The 22,070-nt window shown below is 40.9% G+C and overlaps 1 long non-coding RNA gene across 1 annotated transcript; it reads left to right on the top strand.

Annotated features, from left to right (window-relative positions):
• Positions 1-18,735: 18,735 nt before the first annotated feature.
• LOC144770460 (uncharacterized) lies at positions 18,736-19,709 on the top strand. Its single transcript, XR_013598905.1, has 3 exons — positions 18,736-18,946; positions 19,059-19,177; positions 19,695-19,709. It is a non-coding gene; the product is annotated as an uncharacterized LOC144770460 (long non-coding RNA).
• Positions 19,710-22,070: the final 2,361 nt, after the last annotated feature.

Here is a 22,070-nt window from a genome sequence, read left to right as displayed (position 1 = left end):
TTTAAGGTGTAATCCCTGATCAGAGTAGGAGCTTTTTCATGTTTGATATGTTTGGAATGGTAAGACGTCCTCCCTACTGGTTTCGTTGGATTCAACATTATTGTTTTAGAAATGCCACTTTTAGAAAGTGGACATTTCTCTGTACTTGCTGCTCTTTGTGCCTGACAGCCTGTCTCCAATACATGTCTACGCTGGGTTACAGCTGCACTTTTTGTGAATTTCCTCTAGGCAACCTTAAACACAGGATGGGATGGGTGTGACAGATGATTCATCGGTATTCATTTACATTCTGATAACTTTCCTGGGCAGGAAGGGGGAGAGGTGTCTGACATTTATTGTAGGCTGTGTCCTGTCACAACACAATGATTTGCCTCCCAGCGTTAGCCTGGCAGATAGGACTGGGTTGAAGAGGATCATTGTGCACTTCAGGGAGTTCCTTTGAAGTAACCCCATACATCAACATCACTATTGGGTATAAGTACTGGGTCCTTGAACTTCTAAAACCAGCCACTTCTGGATCTTGAACTGAACCCTCCATCAGAAGGACTGATGTGCTGCTTAAAGGACTCAAGTGGACTGCTTTTGTGCTTGTTTCCCTGCTGTCACATCAAAAATGGATGCATAGCATCGACTGCGTGAGAAATTCTGCTGCATCGCCTTTCGACGCCGATGCACCAACTGCCCGATGATGACCGTTCCCCAGTGTGCATGGTTCAGTGATAACGCACTGCATGGCTCAATGATGATGCATTGCCTTCACTTCATCGAAGCTCGATGACAATCGGCGATCCGGCTGCATGGAAAATATCAACACATTGAACCCTCAGCATCAATACTTTTGATACTTTCGTCCATTCAAGATACTTTCTCAGCCAGCTCTGCGTAGGTCCTTGTAGCGAGCCTGTCCTCCATTGCAGTCGGCCTGAACATTGGATTTGTACTGGTCCCTAGCAAACCTCAAGTAACCTTTTGACCTTGTGTGACTTCTAAGCGCTATTTTTGGTTTACTCCTCAAAAATTCAAATCTCAACTTACTTATTAGATTATTGGCATTATGGTCTTAGTTTGGTCAGACAAATATTCTATATTTTTCGAAACCTTTGTGGAGTCTGTTTGTGGTGTAAAAATTGTGTTACTGTGTGTGTGTGTGAGTTGCACACATACTTTACACATTGCCTCTGTAGATAAGCCTGACTGCTCTGTTCCAAGCTACCAGAAGGTGAGAACAGAGTGGTGGTTCCTGCCTGGCCTGGTTGCATGCCTCAGCCAATCAAGAATCCCATTTCTAACCAGCAACCTAAGAAATGGTGTTGTGTTTGTATTGAAACTGTGATGTGGTTGTGTTTTTGTTGTGCTGTGTTGATATAGTAACACACTGTTATGTAGCTGTGATTTATTGGTGGGCTTCAGCCAAGATTTTGTGAGCATTATACAAGGCATAAATCATTATTGACTGCAGAGTTGCCAACTTTTCTGAGAGTTTGGCAATACGAGTCTTGACAAAATCTATGAATGTGTTATTTATGGACAAACTAATGTTATGGATGTTTGAACCTGCTATGTATTTTTGATGGTCACACATCATTCTTCACATGTATGTATTGTTGAATATGACACACACTTAACAGCCACACACTAATTGCAAATGATGCCATTTATGACATGACTTTCCCATCCATAATGTAATGCATACATTGACTTAATGGCAGTGGTTTTTGCATTCAGTGGACACCGTTGACAGGATGAAACCCAATTATGACATAATGCTGACTTTAGCATTATTGTAACAATTCCTGGCATAGCAGTGTTAATGCTTAAAAGAATGTGCCCTTCATGGCATGTAAATACCCACCAGCAGGGCAATTCTGTCCATGTTGTAAAGGCAGTTATTCATGACATACTGTTGACACCCATTAACTGAATGGTGCCCACTTCAATGTAACACTTGTATTGGTGTCATGGTGGAATATTAGTGCACATTTTTGGCATGAAGGATGTCAAACTGAGTATAAATCCTACACTGGTACAACATTGGTAATTTGTAGGATTGTAAGAGCTTTACCGTTTCTAAAAAAAACCACTTGGGCCAGGCCGATAAGGTCTTAGACCTATTCTAGAGTCAGAATTCAAAGGTTCATTTTAGCAGCATGAAAGCGTAGAGGGAAGAATTTTTTTATTATTGTCAATCAAATCATCAATAAATCCTTTGGACACCAAATAACAACAAACAAATCTGTAAGGTTAGTTAATTTATTAAAATGCCAAAAACAACTGGATATAAAGACTCTTCAAAATGAGTGTATAGAAATATACCAGAATCAGCATGAAACCAAATCGGCGTATCCAGCAAGTACATCTCTTTCAGCCACGCCACCGGACTTGACTGGACAGACCACAGCTGTGTCCACTTCAGCTTCCGAAAGACCACGACCCACCACCACCCGCAACAGGTTCCCCGCAGGAGCTGGAACAAGATCACCTCCGACCAGCTCACCACATCCCTGACCCAGATCACCCCCGCCAGATCAACGGACCCCAGCCAAGCAGCCGACAACCTCACACAGTGGATCACCATCTGCGCAGATGACCTGGCTCCACTGAAGAACCCCCCAGCAGACCCCGCAGCAAGAAAGCCCCCTGGTTCACCGACGAACTCAAGAGCTCCAAGAGTAACTGCCGTACCCTCGAGAAAGCTTGGCGCAACGACCCAACTACAGACAACATGACCGCCCTCAAGCACGCCACCCGCAAACACCACCAGCTGATCCACACCACCAAGAAGACAGCATTCAAGGAACGACTAGACAACAACGGCCACAACAGCAAGGAACTCTTCAGCATCGTCAAAGAGCTCTCCAACCCCAGCGCCGGAAACAACGACATCACTCCCTCGCAAGACCTCTGCAACTCACTCGCCTCGTTCTTCCACAGCAAGATCGCAGACATAAACAACAGCTTCAGCACACAGCCCACGCACCCTACCACTGAACCGACACCCCCCACCACCACCCTCCGCGCCTGGACCCCGGTCAGCACCGAAGACATCATCCTCACGATGGTGTAATAAGCAACTCCAAATACATACAAAACTATAGGACACAATGGACACCTATAGGACATAGGAAAGGTGAATTCAAGGAAAACAGTACAAAATTAATAAATCTGATTCATTTAATAACAATTATATTAAAAAGTAGACATCGACTGTCATACTGTCATGTATACACATTCAATAGTTAAAAGCAATTTAGACAATTTTACTATACTCAAAAACATTTAATTGACAAACAATAAAAAATATTAATAGTAATACTAAGTGGCAATGATAATGGTTCGACGCGCGTTTCGGCGTTACAAGGAAACGCCTTCTTCAGGAGCCACAATTGCCATCTAAAAAAATAATAAAGAATGCACATAATCAACATAACATATATCCCAATACTTTTTTTTTTTTTTTTTTTTAAACCAAAGAACACAGGCATAGACTTCTTTCATTATATTAAAATACATAAAAACATAAGACTACTCATTAGTACTGAACCTTGAAACGATTTTCCCTATAATGTCAAAGTAATAAGATTATTACTTAACCTGGTACAAACTGATATTATTATATTTGAGCAGTTGTAAGGCAATTGACCCAAGCCCACTAAGTATTAGCTGGCAGTAGGCTAGGATCAACATATAACTATTAGTATCACAATGGTTGTGCAGAAGGCAATATTCTATTTGGACCTTCATTTCAGGGCGAGCATTCAATTTTAATTATCTTTAGTTTCTATCGAACTACAGGCTCGTCACTAGTGGCTTCTCTTAAAAAAAGATTAGGGTCCACTTGCCTGGTTCTATAGTAGCACATCAGGGAGTGTACTACACTCATGTTACAGGATGAAACTAGAATTACATTATTTTTATACCTAACCAAGCCTCGCTTATTACTTAATTTTACAAGACTTAATGCTCTAGGTAATTTTCCTTACCAATGACGTGATTGCTGATCACTCGCATCAAACTTCTATTATGCTGTTGGTCAGGATCTAGCCAACCTTTGCGGTCAGTCAAAAAGAATCATAAATCTATGAAAAAGATGCATGTATGTGAGCACACTAACAGATAATTAATAAGTGACCACACATTGTTATTCAACCCCCACTCATCTTACCTAAGATGAATAATGCCGCATCCGTGTATAAGTTGGAGATGCTCACGGCAGCGAATAGCGTTTCTACAAATGTTGGGATAGATGTTAACTACTTCTGATGTGGGCTTAACTGTATATTCTGGAAAGGAACGATTTGTCTGTCAAGAGTGCAGCAAAGTCAAATATAAACCTACGAAAATTACCGCTCATGCTATTTTTGCAGATGTGGAAATTTCAATTATGATTAAAACATAGCCATTAATATATGCGACTATGCAGAATGGAGTCACTTGCAAACTGAGCTCGTGGCAATAGACTATGCCAATTATGGACACAGGCTTTTTTGTTTCTATGTAATCCCAAAAAGAAGACTGTCTGTTATCACAGCCCCATTAGGTTCAAGGTTAACCATAAATCTTCACAGCATGCACACTCGTAGATTATACTATTGCTGTTTGCTCGATCTAAATGGAGCCTATAGAACTCGGTATTCCACTTATTACTCTTTTTTTAAAAGAAAAACTGTGTTACTGGACACATTTCAAGGTGGGAATACGCACTGTTAACATTCATTGACGACTATCAGCTATTATATTTTGGCGAGATTGTTTTTACCAAACCACTAATAATAAATAGGGTTCCTTAGCTATTCTTACCCAAAGCACGTATCTACTTGGCTTAATCGCTCCAGTTGAATAAAAAAAAAACCCACGTTGCCGCACTGCACCTTGTCGTGATGTCGAAAGGAAACAGACAACCCGCTCCCAATGGAGTCTGTTTAAAAAGCAATAAACATGAGCGAATCCATTAGTCATAATTCGTGGAAGCTGTTGTCAATTCCTAATTCCTATCCTTACTTGATTAATCAAACTAGTAGGATGTTTACCGTTTTTACTTTACACACTGCAGGGGTACGTCCGGGTGCTTCAAAACGCTACCGCTAGCAACCCGCCGACGGTTAAAATATCTAAGGGCCCGTTAGATGCAGGCGTTGTTCCTTTTCATGATGTGAAAGGGAACTCGAACAACCGCTCCAATCGGAGTCTGTATTCAACACAAAAAAACAAGTACGAAATCGTTAGTCTTCCTTAGTGGAGGCTGTTTCCTTTTTACCCTCACTATTAGATCGCTTAACTTAGTAGAATATTTACCGTTTCAGCTGAAGGATGGTGCAAAAATACGTCCGGGTGCTGCAGAAGGTAACAGCTCGCAACCCGCCGACGGTTCAAATATTATCGCAGGCAGCAAATTCCGACCCGCCTTTATACGTAAAGGATACGTAGCAATTCCCATTTGCGTCTTACGCTCCCTTGTATCTTAAGGGGAACCAGCTCTCTTATTCTTTAAGCAGAACCTAGGCACTCTCTAAAGCCCATACAGGCTGCTTATTTGTTTGTATATTAGTGTCCAAGACAGCGGTAAGCGGAACCTAGGTACTCTCCACAGCCTATTAGGGCTGCCCACCTATCTATACATTAGTGTCCAAGATAGCGGTAGCAATTAAATAGTCGCCTGCTACGTTTACCAATCCTGAAAAGAATTTATCTTATTTAAAATTAAAAGTCAAACATCCCTCAAGGTTACTCATTCATATATTTATTTTATCATGCCGCAAATAACAAGAGACACTCATAAAATACTAAGTGCTGATCAGGTCAGTTTCCTAAATTTGGAGCAATAAAAACCTACAGTTACATTAATCCCTGACCATTACTAATGGAGTTCACAGTGGTTAACTATTGGTCTTGCGTTTCAACGTTTACTCAAAAAGGACTCACCTAAATTTTCTTTTTCTTTAATATTATATATAAAATTAAAAGTGAACATACACATTGTTCAAACTGAATTAGAGAGAGAATCATAATATCGCGTTCTCCCACGGGATTTCATTATTCAGTCCCTTCTTGAAAGTGTTAAGGACAAACACCCAATACACTTCTCTTTTCTTCCTAATCGCTTGTCCACCTTTGCTATCAGGTGTCCTAATCCTCTCCAAGATTCTCCAACTAAATTCATCAGGTTTGTGGTTCTGTTCCAAAAAATGTTTGACCAAAGGCGCTGTTAATTTGCTTGTTCTTATTGCGGATCTATGTTCGGTTAAACGTACCTGGATGGTTCTACAGGTCTCACCGACATAGCCCAAGCCACAAGGGCATTGAAGGAAATACACCACATTAGTGGTTTTACAATTCCATAGTTCACTCGCCTTGGCCACAAAACCATTATGCGATAGCTCCACGCCACCAAGAATGCTCTTACACGATTTGCATGAAGAACACGGGACTGTTCCATATACCGGGCAGGAGCCCAATAACGATCTTTGCTTAAGACCTGTGCCAGAATGGTTATTGCCAAACCTAGAATGTACAATCTTGTCCTTCAGATTCCTATTCCTCCTATGTGCGAACAAAGGTTTCACCAGTGACACATTGGAGGTAGGGTTACAGTTGAGAATGTGCCAGTTAGAGTTTACAATTTGTCTGACACGTTCGTTCATTGTCGAGTGCGTTGTCACACAGACAAGCTGGTCTGTCACTTTCTGTTCTTTTGGACTCAATAAAGCATCACGGTCAAAAAAACGCGCTCTCTTGTAAGAGTTCCTTATGAGCCTATGTGGGTATCCACGTTCAAGAAATTTTTTCCTCATAAGAGCTGCCTGTCTGTCAAAATCAGCCAAATTTGTGCAGTTCCTGCGAACCCTGAGGAATTGGGAGAACGGGATACTCTCACGCTGGCTCTTCGGATGAAAGCTGCTAAAATGTAATAATGTATTTCTGGCCGTGGGTTTTACGAATAGATCCACCTCTAGTTTATTGTTGTTTTCTCTTATTAGTAAATCTAGAAACTCAACCTGCTCAGTACTATATTGGGCGGTGAATTTCAAATTGTTGTCCGTTAAGTTGATCCATTCAAGGAATTCCAATAATGACTCTTCCCCATTGGTCCAGATAAAGAATATATCGTCAATATATCTGGACCAATGGGAAATAGATTCGAAGAATGGGGCCACTTCATTCTCAATAAATTTGTCTTCAAAAAAAGACATATAAATGTTAGCCACCGAAGGGGCAACAGAGGCCCCCATGCTTACTCCCTTTAATTGGCGATATAAAAGGTCACCAAATTCAAAAATGTTCTCAGTCAACACAATAAACAAACAGTCAATCAAGAACTTTTTGGGGCAAGCTATTCCATGCTTGTCAATAAACCAATCCGTAGCCCTAATGGCATCATCAAGTGGGATGTTACTATATAAGGATGCAATGTCCATTGTAACCATTATATCTCTGGTAGGTACAAATTCAAGATTCTCCACTATATTGATCATATGGCTTGTATCTTTCACATATGACCTAATCATTGGTATACAGGGTCTTAGATAATAATCTATGAATTTGGATAAAGGTTCAGTTGGTGTGCCAATGGTAGACACAATTGGTCTATAGGGGGGGTTGCTAATGTCCTTGTGTATCTTTGGAAGACCATAGATACAGGCAGTTTTATTCTTATGGCTCTTCAAGAATTCAGACTCTTTAACATTGATGTCGCCGTTCGAAAGGGCTTCATTAGTTAAAATATGTATTTTTCTTATGACACTTTCGATAGGATTAGAATTGATCTTAGTATAGGTCGAGCTGTCGTTTAGCATAGAAATCATATTCCGTTCATAGTCATTGGAATTGAGAACAACAATGCCCCCTCCTTTATCACATCCCTTTATGATCAATTTTTTGTTCTCGGTGATTCTTTTCAAGGCTAAAGACTCTTCCCTATTTAAATTGTATACTGGTTTAGGGATAAATCCCAAAGATCTTTCCAGTTTTTGAAGGACTACTAACTCAAAAGCAGCCACTTCTGGACCCAATTGGTCAAGCCCTGGGCTGAAAGTGGAAGGTAGTGATATTTCTCTTTGCCTTAGGGAACCTTGGTCTATATTGTCCTGATCTTGAAAGAACTTTCTAAGTCTGATCTTTCTGAAAAAAGCTATAATGTCTTTGTACAAGTCAAAAATGTTAGCAGTTGCGTGCGGTACAAACGAAAGGCCCTTTGACAGCAAGGCCTCACTATAATGATCCAATTCGAAGGAAGACAAATTGAAGATAGGAATTACATTCCTTGGCCCCAATACTGTCTGTTCCGAGTCTCTCGGATAAATTGGGGTTCCTGTTGTTGGTGCTGTTGAGGATGCTGCTGATGTTGTGCCTGATGTTGATGCTGATTCATGAGGAAGTTCCCCCTGGTTTGTCCCTGACCTTGGAACCTCACTCTGGGGCGACCGCGTCGAGGCCCCCGGTTGGATAAAAAAGGCCGCCTTTGTGCTCTTGAACCAGCATATGAATTGAAACCTCCATCCGACTCATAATAGTTGCTATTAGAGCCCTCGCCTTCGGAGTCTGATGTATCTGTGAAATTGTTAACTCTCTGTTGGATATTCCTGGACTCGTCTATATAGTGATTCTGCTGATAAAAATCTTTATGTAGAAAAGGGTAAGCTACTTCCTCCGTATAGAATCTCTTATCTTTGTTCAATTTGTCTGTTTTCCGTTTGTTTAGATAACTGCTAAAGGACTCTATTTCTTTATTGTACTCTTCTATTTTTTTCAAGGCTTCATCTACCCCATTTAATTGCCTAAGTTTTTCCTCTAAATCGTCAATTTCGCTCTTCATAGCTGCTGCCAATTCTTTTGAAGTCTCCACGATCAGTATCATCAGATCGCGGGAACACCTGTTTGCTATCAGGCTCCACCTCTCTAAAAAAGGTCTGTGATGTGTAAAAAGACCGGGTATATTACGTACCCTAAGGCCAATTGGAATGACGCCTGTTTTTAGGTAGGATAACATGAACTCGCCATGGGCTTCCATGCGGATCAGTTTCTTCTTTAGCTCTATTAGTTTCCTACCTTCGTCATTTCCTCTGGTGTAAGAGTTGGTATTGCTAGGCGTAGCCGAAATACCGACCAACGTGGCAAAGTCCTCATCAGAGAAACCAAAGGTTTTCATATTGGCCATAGATGCCTGACCTGTGGGCGTGAACGAGATTTGTTTACGATAGATTACCTGAAATTACAACTGCTCAAATATTTGACAATGATGCAAAAGACACAATGGTGAGCAACAAAACCCTGCACAGACAAGCTGTGGGAAAAACACTGTAAATATCAAGGGCCCCCTGCTATCAGAATGGATAGTTCTTGGGGCAGAGATAAGGACTGTGTGTAATAAGCAACTCCAAATACATACAAAACTCTAGGACACAATGGACACCTATAGGACATAGGAAAGGTGAATTCAAGGAAAACAGTACAAAATTAATAAATCTGATTCATTTAATAACAATTATATTAAAAAGTAGACATCGACTGTCATACTGTCATGTATACACATTCAATAGTTAAAAGCAATTTAGACAATTTTACTATACTCAAAAACATTTAATTGACAAACAATAAAAAATATTAATAGTAATACTAAGTGGCAAGGATAATGGTTCGACGCGCGTTTCGGCGTTACAAGGAAACGCCTTCTTCAGGAGCCACAATTTCCATCTAAAAAAATAATAAAGAATGCACATAATCAACATAACATATATCCCAATACTTTGGTTTTTTTTTTTAAAACCAAAGAACACAGGCATAGACTTCTTTCATTATATTAAAATACATAAAAACATAAGACTACTCATTAGTACTGAACCTTGAAACGATTTTCCCTATAATGTCAAAGTAATAAGATTATTACTTAACCTGGTACAAACTGATATTATTATATTTGAGCAGTTGTAAGGCAATTGACCCAAGCCCACTAAGTATTAGCTGGCAGTAGGCTAGGATCAACATATAACTATTAGTATCACAATGGTTGTGCAGAAGGCAATATTCTATTTGGACCTTCATTTCAGGGCGAGCATTCAATTTTAATTATCTTTAGTTTCTATCGAACTACAGGCTCGTCACTAGTGGCTTCTCTTAAAAAAAGATTAGGGTCCACTTGCCTGGTGTGGAGAAGTGTGGCTCAGTGGTTAGAGGCGGCAGACCCGGAAACTGAGATCAGCCGTGGACCAGGGTTCGATTCCCCGCCTCGGCGGGTCTCGGGCTCAAAAATTCCACGGCCTCGACAATTCTCGCTCCGGTGCCTACTCGACTTACGGGGTCACACTCTGCGACTCTGGGCAATAGCTTGCTTAATCTCCACTACGGCCCCTCGCGGCGGGATGCCTGGCTTTCACCTTGTGAATACCCTGCTGGGGTATCTCTCACAGGGGAATACCAGGACGGGTTCCCTAAGCAAGCGCCTTGAGACCCCTGGGTGAAACGTGCGCTATATAAATCGAAATACATTTACATTTACATTCTATAGTAGCACATCAGGGAGTGTACTACACTCATGTTACAGGATGAAACTAGAATTACATTATTTTTATACCTAACCAAGCCTCGCTTATTACTTAATTTTACAAGACTTAATGCTCTAGGTAATTTTCCTTACCAATGACGTGATTGCTGATCACTCGCATCAAACTTCTATTATGCTGTTGGTCAGGATCTAGCCAACCTTTGCGGTCAGTCTAAAAGAATCATAAATCTATGAAAAAGATGCATGTATGTGAGCACACTAACAGATAATTAATAAGTGACCACACATTGTTATTCAACCCCCACTCATCTTACCTAAGATGAATAATGCCGCATCCGTGTATAAGTTGGAGATGCTCACGGCAGCGAATAGCGTTTCTACAATTGTTGGGATAGATGTTAACTACTTCTGATGTGGGCTTAACTGTATATTCTGGAAAGGAACGATTTGTCTGTCAAGAGTGCAGCAAAGTCAAATATAAACCTACGAAAATTACCGCTCATGCTATTTTTGCAGATGTGGAAATTTCAATTATGATTAAAACATAGCCATTAATATATGCGACTATGCAGAATGGAGTCACTTGCAAACTGAGCTCGTGGCAATAGACTATGCCAATTATGGACACAGGCTTTTTTGTTTCTATGTAATCCCAAAAAGAAGACTGTCTGTTATCACAGCCCCATTAGGTTCAAGGTTAACCATAAATCTTCACAGCATGCACACTCGTAGATTATACTATTGCTGTTTGCTCGATCTAAATGGAGCCTATAGAACTCGGTATTCCACTTATTACTCTTTTTTTAAAAGAAAAACTGTGTTACTGGACACATTTCAAAGTGGGAATACGCACTGTTAACATTCATTGACGACTATCAGCTATTATATTTTGGCGAGATTGTTTTTACCAAACCACTAATAATAAATAGGGTTCCTTAGCTATTCTTACCCAAAGCACGTATCTACTTGGCTTAATCGCTCCAGTTGAATCAAAAAAAAACCCACGTTGCCGGCACTGCACCTTGTCGTGATGTCGAAAGGAAACAGACAACCCGCTCCCAATGGAGTCTGTTTAAAAAGCAATAAACATGAGCGAATCCATTAGTCATAATTCGTGGAAGCTGTTGTCAATTCCTAATTCCTATCCTTACTTGATTAATCAAACTAGTAGGATGTTTACCGTTTTTACTTTACACACTGCAGGGGTACGTCCGGGTGCTTCAAAACGCTACCGCTAGCAACCCGCCGACGGTTAAAATATCTAAGGGCCCGTTAGATGCAGGCGTTGTTCCTTTTCATGATGTGAAAGGGAACTCGAACAACCGCTCCAATCGGAGTCTGTATTCAACACAAAAAAACAAGTACGAAATCGTTAGTCTTCCTTAGTGGAGGCTGTTTCCTTTTTACCCTCACTATTAGATCGCTTAACTTAGTAGAATATTTACCGTTTCAGCTGAAGGATGGTGCAAAAATACGTCCGGGTGCTGCAGAAGGTAACAGCTCGCAACCCGCCGACGGTTCAAATATTATCGCAGGCAGCAAATTCCGACCCGCCTTTATACGTAAAGGATACGTAGCAATTCCCATTTGCGTCTTACGCTCCCTTGTATCTTAAAGGGGAACCAGCTCTCTTATTCTTTAAGCAGAACCTAGGCACTCTCTAAAGCCCATACAGGCTGCTTATTTGTTTGTATATTAGTGTCCAAGACAGCGGTAAGCGGAACCTAGGTACTCTCCACAGCCTATTAGGGCTGCCCACCTATCTATACATTAGTGTCCAAGATAGCGGTAGCAATTAAATAGTCGCCTGCTACGTTTACCAATCCTGAAAAGAATTTATCTTATTTAAAATTAAAAGTCAAACATCCCTCAAGGTTACTCATTCATATATTTATTTTATCATTCCGCAAATAACAAGAGACACTCATAAAATACTAAGTGCTGATCAGGTCAGTTTCCTAAATTTGGAGCAATAAAAACCTACAGTTACATTAATCCCTGACCATTACTAATGGAGTTCACAGTGGTTAACTATTGGTCTTGCGTTTCAACGTTTACTCAAAAAGGACTCACCTAAATTTTCTTTTTCTTTAATATTATATATAAAATTAAAAGTGAACATACACATTGTTCAAACTGAATTAGAGAGAGAATCATAATATCGCGTTCTCCCACGGGATTTCATTATTCAGTCCCTTCTTGAAAGTGTTAAGGACAAACACCCAATACACTTCTCCTTTCTTCCTAATCGCTTGTCCACCTTTGCTATCAGGTGTCCTAATCCTCTCCAAGATTCTCCAACTAAATTCATCAGGTTTGTGGTTCTGTTCCAAAAAATGTTTGACCAAAGGCGCTGTTAATTTGCTTGTTCTTATTGCGGATCTATGTTCGGTTAAACGTACCTGGATGGTTCTACAGGTCTCACCGACATAGCCCAAGCCACAAGGGCATTGATGGAAATACACCATATTAGTGGTTTTACAATTCCATAGTTCACTCGCCTTGGCCACAAAACCATTATGCGATAGCTCCACGCCACCAAGAATGCTCTTACACGATTTGCATGAAGAGCACGGGACTGTTCCATATACCGGGCAGGAGCCCAATAACGATCTTTGCTTAAGACCTGTGCCAGAATGGTTATTGCCAAACCTAGAATGTACAATCTTGTCCTTCAGATTCCTATTCCTCCTATGTGCGAACAAAGGTTTCACCAGTGACACATTGGAGGTAGGGTTACAGTTGAGAATGTGCCAGTTAGAGTTTACAATTTGTCTGACACGTTCGTTCATTGTCGAGTGCGTTGTCACACAGACAAGCTGGTCTGTCACTTTCTGTTCTTTTGGACTCAATAAAGCATCACAGTCAAAAAAACGCGCTCTCTTGTAAGAGTTCCTTATGAGCCTATGTGGGTATCCACGTTCAAGAAATTTTTTCCTCATAAGAGCTGCCTGTCTGTCAAAATCAGCCAAATTTGTGCAGTTCCTGCGAACCCTGAGGAATTGGGAGAACGGGATACTCTCACGCTGGCTCTTCGGATGAAAGCTGCTAAAATGTAATAATGTATTTCTGGCCGTGGGTTTTACGAATAGATCCACCTCTAGTTTATTGTTGTTTTCTCTTATTAGTAAATCTAGAAACTCAACCTGCTCAGTACTATATTGGGCGGTGAATTTCAAATTGTTGTCCGTTAAGTTGATCCATTCAAGGAATTCCAATAATGACTCTTCCCCATTGGTCCAGATAAAGAATATATCGTCAATATATCTGGACCAATGGGAAATAGATTCGAAGAATGGGGCCACTTCATTCTCAATAAATTTGTCTTCAAAAAAAGACATATAAATGTTAGCCACCGAAGGGGCAACAGAGGCCCCCATGCTTACTCCCTTTAATTGGCGATATAAAAGGTCACCAAATTCAAAAATGTTCTCAGTCAACACAATAAACAAACAGTCAATCAAGAACTTTTTGGGGCAAGCTATTCCATGCTTGTCAATAAACCAATCCGCAGCCCTAATGGCATCGTCAAGTGGGATGTTACTATATAAGGATGCAATGTCCATTGTAACCATTATATCTCTGCTAGGTACAAATTCAAGATTCTCCACTATATTGATCATATGGCTTGTATCTTTCACATATGACCTAATCATTGGTATACAGGGTCTTAGATAATAATCTATGAATTTGGATAAAGGTTCAGTTGGTGTGCCAATGGTAGACACAATTGGTCTATAGGGGGGGTTGCTAATGTCCTTGTGTATCTTTGGAAGACCATAGATACAGGCAGTTTTGTTCTTATGGCTCTTCAAGAATTCAGACTCTTTAACATTGATGTCGCCGTTCGAAAGGGCTTCATTAGTTAAAATATGTATTTTTCTTATGACACTTTCGATAGGATTAGAATTGATCTTAGTATAGGTCGAGCTGTCGTTTAGCATAGAAATCATATTCCGTTCATAGTCATTGGAATTGAGAACAACAATGCCCCCTCCTTTATCACATCCCTTTATGATCAATTTTTTGTTCTCGGTGATTCTTTTCAAGGCTAAAGACTCTTCCCTATTTAAATTGTATACTGGTTTAGGGATAAATCCCAAAGATCTTTCCAGTTTTTGAAGGACTACTAACTCAAAAGCAGCCACTTCTGGACCCAATTGGTCAAGCCCTGGGCTGAAAGTGGAAGGTAGTGATATTTCTCTTTGCCTTAGGGAACCTTGGTCTATATTGTCCTGATCTTGAAAGAACTTTCTAAGTCTGATCTTTCTGAAAAAAGCTATAATGTCTTTGTACAAGTCAAAAATATTAGCAGTTGCGTGCGGTACTAACGAAAGGCCCTTTGACAGCAAGGCCTCACTATAATGATCCAATTCGAAGGAAGACAAATTGAAGATAGGAATTACATTCCTTGGCCCCAATACTGTCTGTTCCGAGTCTCTCGGATAAATTGGGGTTCCTGTTGTTGGTGCTGTTGAGGATGCTGCTGATGTTGTGCCTGATGTTGATGCTGATTCATGAGGAAGTTCCCCCTGGTTTGTCCCTGACCTTGGAACCTCACTCTGGGGCGACCGCGTCGAGGCCCCCGGTTGGATAAAAAAGGCCGCCTTTGTGCTCTTGAACCAGTATATGAATTGAAACCTCCATCCGACTCATAATAGTTGCTATTAGAGCCCTCGCCTTCGGAGTCTGATGTATCTGTGAAATTGTTAACTCTCTGTTGGATATTCCTGGACTCGTCTATATAGTGATTCTGCTGATAAAAATCTTTATGTAGAAAAGGGTAAGCTACTTCCTCCGTATAGAATCTCTTATCTTTGTTCAATTTGTCTGTTTTCCGTTTGTTTAGATAACTGCTAAAGGACTCTATTTCTTTATTGTACTCTTCTATTTTTTTCAAGGCTTCATCTACCCCATTTAATTGCCTAAGTTTTTCCTCTAAATCGTCAATTTCGCTCTTTATAGCTGCTGCCAATTCTTTTGAAGTCTCCACGATCAGTATCATCAGATCGCGGGAACACCTGTTTGCTATCAGGCTCCACCTCTCTAAAAAAGGTCTGTGATGTGTAAAAAGACCGGGTATATTACGTACCCTAAGGCCAATTGGAATGACGCCTGTTTTTAGGTAGGATAACATGAACTCGCCATGGGCTTCCATGCGGATCAGTTTCTTCTTTAGCTCTATTAGTTTCCTACCTTCGTCATTTCCTCTGGTGTAAGAGTTGGTATTGCTAGGCGTAGCCGAAATACCGACCAACGTGGCAAAGTCCTCATCAGAGAAACCAAAGGTTTTCATATTGGCCATAGATGCCTGACCTGTGGGCGTGAACGAGATTTGTTTAGGATAGATTACCTGAAATTACAACTGCTCAAATATTTGACAATGATGCAAAAGACACAATCCTCAACAGCACCAACAACAGGAACCCCAATTTATCCAAGAGACTCGGAACAGACAGTATTGGGGCCAAGGAATGTAATTCCTATCTTCAATTTGTCTTCCTTCGAATTGGATCATTATAGTGAGGCCTTGCTGTCAAAGGGCCTTTCGTTTGTACCGCACGCAACTGCTAACATTTTTGACTTGTACAAAGACATTATAGCTTTTTTCAGAAAGATCAGACTTAGAAAGTTCTTTCAAGATCAGGACAATATAGACCAAGGTTCCCTAAGGCAAAGAGAAATATCACTACCTTCCACTTTCAGCCCAGGGCTTGACCAATTGGGTCCAGAAGTGGCTGCTTTTGAGTTAGTAGTCCTTCAAAAACTGGAAAGATCTTTGGGATTTATCCCTAAACCAGTATACAATTTAAATAGGGAAGAGTCTTTAGCCTTGAAAAGAATCACCGAGAACAAAAAATTGATTATAAAGGGATGTGATAAAGGAGGGGGCATTGTTGTTCTCAATTCCAATGACTATGAACGGAATATGATTTCTATGCTAAACGACAGCTCGACCTATACTAAGATCAATTCTAATCCTATCGAAAGTGTCATAAGAAAAATACATATTTTAACTAATGAAGCCCTTTCGAACGGCGACATCAATGTTAAAGAGTCTGAATTCTTGAAGAGCCATAAGAATAAAACTGCCTGTATCTATGTTCTTCCAAAGATACACAAGGACATTAGCAACCCCCCCTATAGACCAATTGTGTCTACCATTGGCACACCAACTGAACCTTTATCCAAATTCATAGATTATTATCTAAGACCCTGTATACCAATGATTAGGTCATATGTGAAAGATACAAGCCATATGATCAATATAGTGGAGAATCTTGAATTTGTACCTAGCAGAGATATAATGGTTACAATGGACATTGCATCCTTATATAGTAACATCCCACTTGATGATGCCATTAGGGCTACGGATTGGTTTATTGACAAGCATGGAATAGCTTGCCCCAAAAAGTTCTTGATTGACTGTTTGTTTATTGTGTTAACTGAGAACATTTTTGAATTTGGTGACCTTTTATATCGCCAATTAAAGGGAGTAAGCATGGGGGCCTCTGTTGCCCCTTCGGTGGCTAACATTTATATGTCTTTTTTTGAAGACAAATTTATTGAGAATGAAGTGGCCCCATTCTTCGAATCTATTTCCCATTGGTCCAGATATATTGACGATATATTCTTTATCTGGACCAATGGGGAAGAGTCATTATTGGAATTCCTTGAATGGATCAACTTAACGGACAACAATTTGAAATTCACCGCCCAATATAGTACTGAGCAGGTTGAGTTTCTAGATTTACTAATAAGAGAAAACAACAATAAACTAGAGGTGGATCTATTCGTAAAACCCACGGCCAGAAATACATTATTACATTTTAGCAGCTTTCATCCGAAGAGCCAGCGTGAGAGTATCCCGTTCTCCCAATTCCTCAGGGTTCGCAGGAACTGCACAAATTTGGCTGATTTTGACAGACAGGCAGCTCTTATGAGGAAAAAATTTCTTGAACGTGGATACCCACATAGGCTCATAAGGAACTCTTACAAGAGAGCGCTTTTTTTGACCGTGATGCTTTATTGAGTCCAAAAGAACAGAAAGTGACAGACCAGCTTGTCTGTGTGACAACGCACTCGACAATGAACGAACGTGTCAGACAAATTGTAAACTCTAACTGGCACATTCTCAACTGTAACCCTACCTCCAATGTGTCACTGGTGAAACCTTTGTTCGCACATAGGAGGAATAGGAATCTGAAGGACAAGATTGTACATTCTAGGTACGTTTAACCGAACATAGATCCGCAATAAGAACAAGCAAATTAACAGCGCCTTTGGTCAAACATTTTTTGGAACAGAACCACAAACCTGATGAATTTAGTTGGAGAATCTTGGAGAGGATTAGGACACCTGATAGCAAAGGTGGACAAGCGATTAGGAAGAAAAGAGAAGTGTATTGGGTGTTTGTCCTTAACACTTTCAAGAAGGGACTGAATAATGAAATCCCGTGGGAGAACGCGATATTATGATTCTCTCTCTAATTCAGTTTGAACAATGTGTATGTTCACTTTTAATTTTATATATAATATTAAAGAAAAAGAAAATTTAGGTGAGTCCTTTTTGAGTAAACGTTGAAACGCAAGACCAATAGTTAACCACTGTGAACTCCATTAGTAATGGTCAGGGATTAATGTAACTGTAGGTTTTTATTGCTCCAAATTTAGGAAACTGACCTGATCAGCACTTAGTATTTTATGAGTGTCTCTTGTTATTTGCGGCATGATAAAATAAATATATGAATGAGTAACCTTGAGGGATGTTTGACTTTTAATTTTAAATAAGATAAATTCTTTTCAGGATTGGTAAACGTAGCAGGCGACTATTTAATTGCTACCGCTATCTTGGACACTAATGTATAGATAGGTGGGCAGCCCTAATAGGCTGTGGAGAGTACCTAGGTTCCGCTTACCGCTGTCTTGGACACTAATATACAAACAAAAAAGCAGCCTGTATGGGCTTTAGAGAGTGCCTAGGTTCTGCTTAAAGAATAAGAGAGCTGGTTCCCCTTTAAGATACAAGGGAGCGTAAGACGCAAATGGGAATTGCTACGTATCCTTTACGTATAAAGGCGGGTCGGAATTTGCTGCCTGCGATAATATTTGAACCGTCGGCGGGTTGCGAGCTGTTACCTTCTGCAGCACCCGGACGTATTTTTGCACCATCCTTCAGCTGAAACGGTAAATATTCTACTAAGTTAAGCGATCTAATAGTAAGGGTAAAAAGGAAACAGCCTCCACTAAGGAAGACTAACGATTTCGTACTTGTTTTTTTGTGTTGAATACAGACTCCGATTGGAGCGGTTGTTCGAGTTCCCTTTCACATCATGAAAAGGAACAACGCCTGCATCTAACGGGCCCTTAGATATTTTAACCGTCGGCGGGTTGCTAGCGGTAGCGTTTTGAAGCACCCGGACGTACCCCTGCAGTGTGTAAAGTAAAAACGGTAAACATCCTACTAGTTTGATTAATCAAGTAAGGATAGGAATTAGGAATTGACAACAGCTTCCACGAATTATGACTAATGGATTCGCTCATGTTTATTGCTTTTTAAACAGACTCCATTGGGAGCGGGTTGTCTGTTTCCTTTCGACATCACGACAAGGTGCAGTGCCGGCAACGTGGGGGGTTTTTTGATTCAACTGGAGCGATTAAGCCAAGTAGATACGTGCTTTGGGTAAGAATAGCTAAGGAACCCTATTTATTATTAGTGGTTTGGTAAAAACAATCTCGCCAAAATATAATAGCTGATAGTCGTCAATGAATGTTAACAGTGCGTATTCCCACTTTGAAATGTGTCCAGTAACACAGTTTTTCTTTTAAAAAAAGAGTAATAAGTGGAATACCGAGTTCTATAGGCTCCATTTAGATCGAGCAAACAGCAATAGTATAATCTACGAGTGTGCATGCTGTGAAGATTTATGGTTAACCTTGAACCTAATGGGGCTGTGATAACAGACAGTCTTCTTTTTGGGATTACATAGAAACAAAAAAGCCTGTGTCCATAATTGGCATAGTCTATTGCCACGAGCTCAGTTTGCAAGTGACTCCATTCTGCATAGTCGCATATATTAATGGCTATGTTTTAATCATAATTGAAATTTCCACATCTGCAAAAATAGCATGAGCGGTAATTTTCGTAGGTTTATATTTGACTTTGCTGCACTCTTGACAGACAAATCGTTCCTTTCCAGAATATACAGTTAAGCCCACATCAGAAGTAGTTAACATCTATCCCAACAATTGTAGAAACGCTATTCGCTGCCGTGAGCATCTCCAACTTATACACGGATGCGGCATTATTCATCTTAGGTAAGATGAGTGGGGGTTGAATAACAATGTGTGGTCACTTATTAATTATCTGTTAGTGTGCTCACATACATGCATCTTTTTCATAGATTTATGATTCTTTTTGACTGACCGCAAAGGTTGGCTAGATCCTGACCAACAGCATAATAGAAGTTTGATGCGAGTGATCAGCAATCACTTCATTGGTAAGGAAAATTACCTAGAGCATTAAGTCTTGTAAAATTAAGTAATAAGCGAGGCTTGGTTAGGTATAAAAATAATGTAATTCTAGTTTCATCCTGTAACATGAGTGTAGTACACTCCCTGATGTGCTACTATAGAACCAGGCAAGTGGACCCTAATCTTTTTTTAAGAGAAGCCACTAGTGACGAGCCTGTAGTTCGATAGAAACTAAAGATAATTAAAATTGAATGCTCGCCCTGAAATGAAGGTCCAAATAGAATATTGCCTTCTGCACAACCATTGTGATACTAATAGTTATATGTTGATCCTAGCCTACTGCCAGCTAATACTTAGTGGGCTTGGGTCAATTGCCTTACAACTGCTCAAATATAATAATATCAGTTTGTACCAGGTTAAGTAATAATCTTATTACTTTGACATTATAGGGAAAATCGTTTCAAGGTTCAGTACTAATGAGTAGTCTTATGTTTTTATGTATTTTAATATAATGAAAGAAGTCTATGCCTGTGTTCTTTGGTTTTAAAAAATAAAAAAAAACAAAGTATTGGGATATATGTTATGTTGATTATGTGCATTCTTTATTATTTTTTTAGATGGAAATTGTGGCTCCTGAAGAAGGCGTTTCCTTGTAACGCCGAAACGCGCGTCGAACCATTATCATTGCCACTTAGTATTACTATTAATATTTTTTATTGTTTGTCAATTAAATGTTTTTGAGTATAGTAAAATTGTCTAAATTGCTTTTAACTATTGAATGTGTATACATGACAGTATGACAGTCGATGTCTACTTTTTAATATAATTGTTATTAAATGAATCAGATTTATTAATTTTGTACTGTTTTCCTTGAATTCACCTTTCCTATGTCCTGTAGGTGTCCATTGTGTCTTATAGTTTTGTATGTATTTGGAGTTGCTTATTACACACAGTCCTTATCCCTGCCCCAAGAACTATCCATTCTGATAGCAGGGGGCCCTTGATATTTACAGTGATCATCCTCACGATGAACACCATCCACTCCGGATCACCAACCGACCCTTGCCCCCACCACGTCTTCAACAAGGCCGACTCTGTCATCGCACCCCATCTCCGGGACATCATCAACTGCTCCTTCAACACCGCCACCTTCCCGGAGAGCTGGAAGCATGCCGAACTCAGCGCCCTACTGAAGAAATCATCAGCGGACCCCACCGACCTCAAAAACTACCACCCCATCTCGCTCCTCCCTTTTCCTGCCAAAGTCATCGAGAAGACCGTCAACAGACAGCTAGCCGCCTTCCTCGAGACGAATGGATCCCTCGACCACTCGCAATCCGGTTTCCGAGCCAACCACAGCACCGAGACCGCCCTCATCGCAGCCACTGATGACATCCGAGCCCTACTCGACAACGGGGAAACAGCGGCCCTCATCTTCCTGGACCTCTCCGCAGCGTTCGACACTGTCTGCCACCATACCCTAGTGCAGCGCCTCAACAACATCGGAATCCAAGAGAAGGCACTGGAGTGGATCATCTCGTTCCTCGCCGGAAGAACCCAGAGAGTCCGCCTCCCCCCGTTCAGATCCGTGGCCACCGAAATCATCTGCGGCGTACCACAAGGATCATCTCTCAGTCCCACCCTCTTCAACATCTACATGAGCCCCCTCGCGGCCATCGCACGCCAACACAACCTCAACATTATCTCCTACGCCGACGACACCCAGCTGATCCTCTCCCTCACCAACGACCCCGCCACCGCCAGAACCAACCTACACGAAGGGATGAAAGACGTAGCTGAGTGGATGAAGAACAGCCACCTGAAACTGAATTCAGACAAGACGGAAGTCCTCATCCTGAGATCTTCACCTTCCGCCTGGGACGACTCCTGGTGGCCCCCTGCCCTGGGCAGCGCACCCAAACCAACGGACCACGCGCGCAACCTGGGCTTCATCCTGGACTCCTCCCTCTCGATGACCAGACAAGTCAACGCCGTCTCATCGTCCTGTTTCAACACCCTGCGCATGCTCCGAAAAATCTTCCGATGGATCCCCATCACTACCAGGAAGAAGGTCACCCAGGCCCTCTTCACCAGCCGCCTAG

The sequence above is a fragment of the Lissotriton helveticus genome, chromosome 1_1 (genome assembly GCF_964261635.1).
Source record: "Lissotriton helveticus chromosome 1_1, aLisHel1.1, whole genome shotgun sequence".
Lineage (NCBI taxonomy): Eukaryota > Metazoa > Chordata > Amphibia > Caudata > Salamandridae > Lissotriton > Lissotriton helveticus.
The sequence above is the reverse complement of the archived record's forward strand: the minus strand, read 5'-3'. Positions and strand labels throughout refer to the sequence as shown.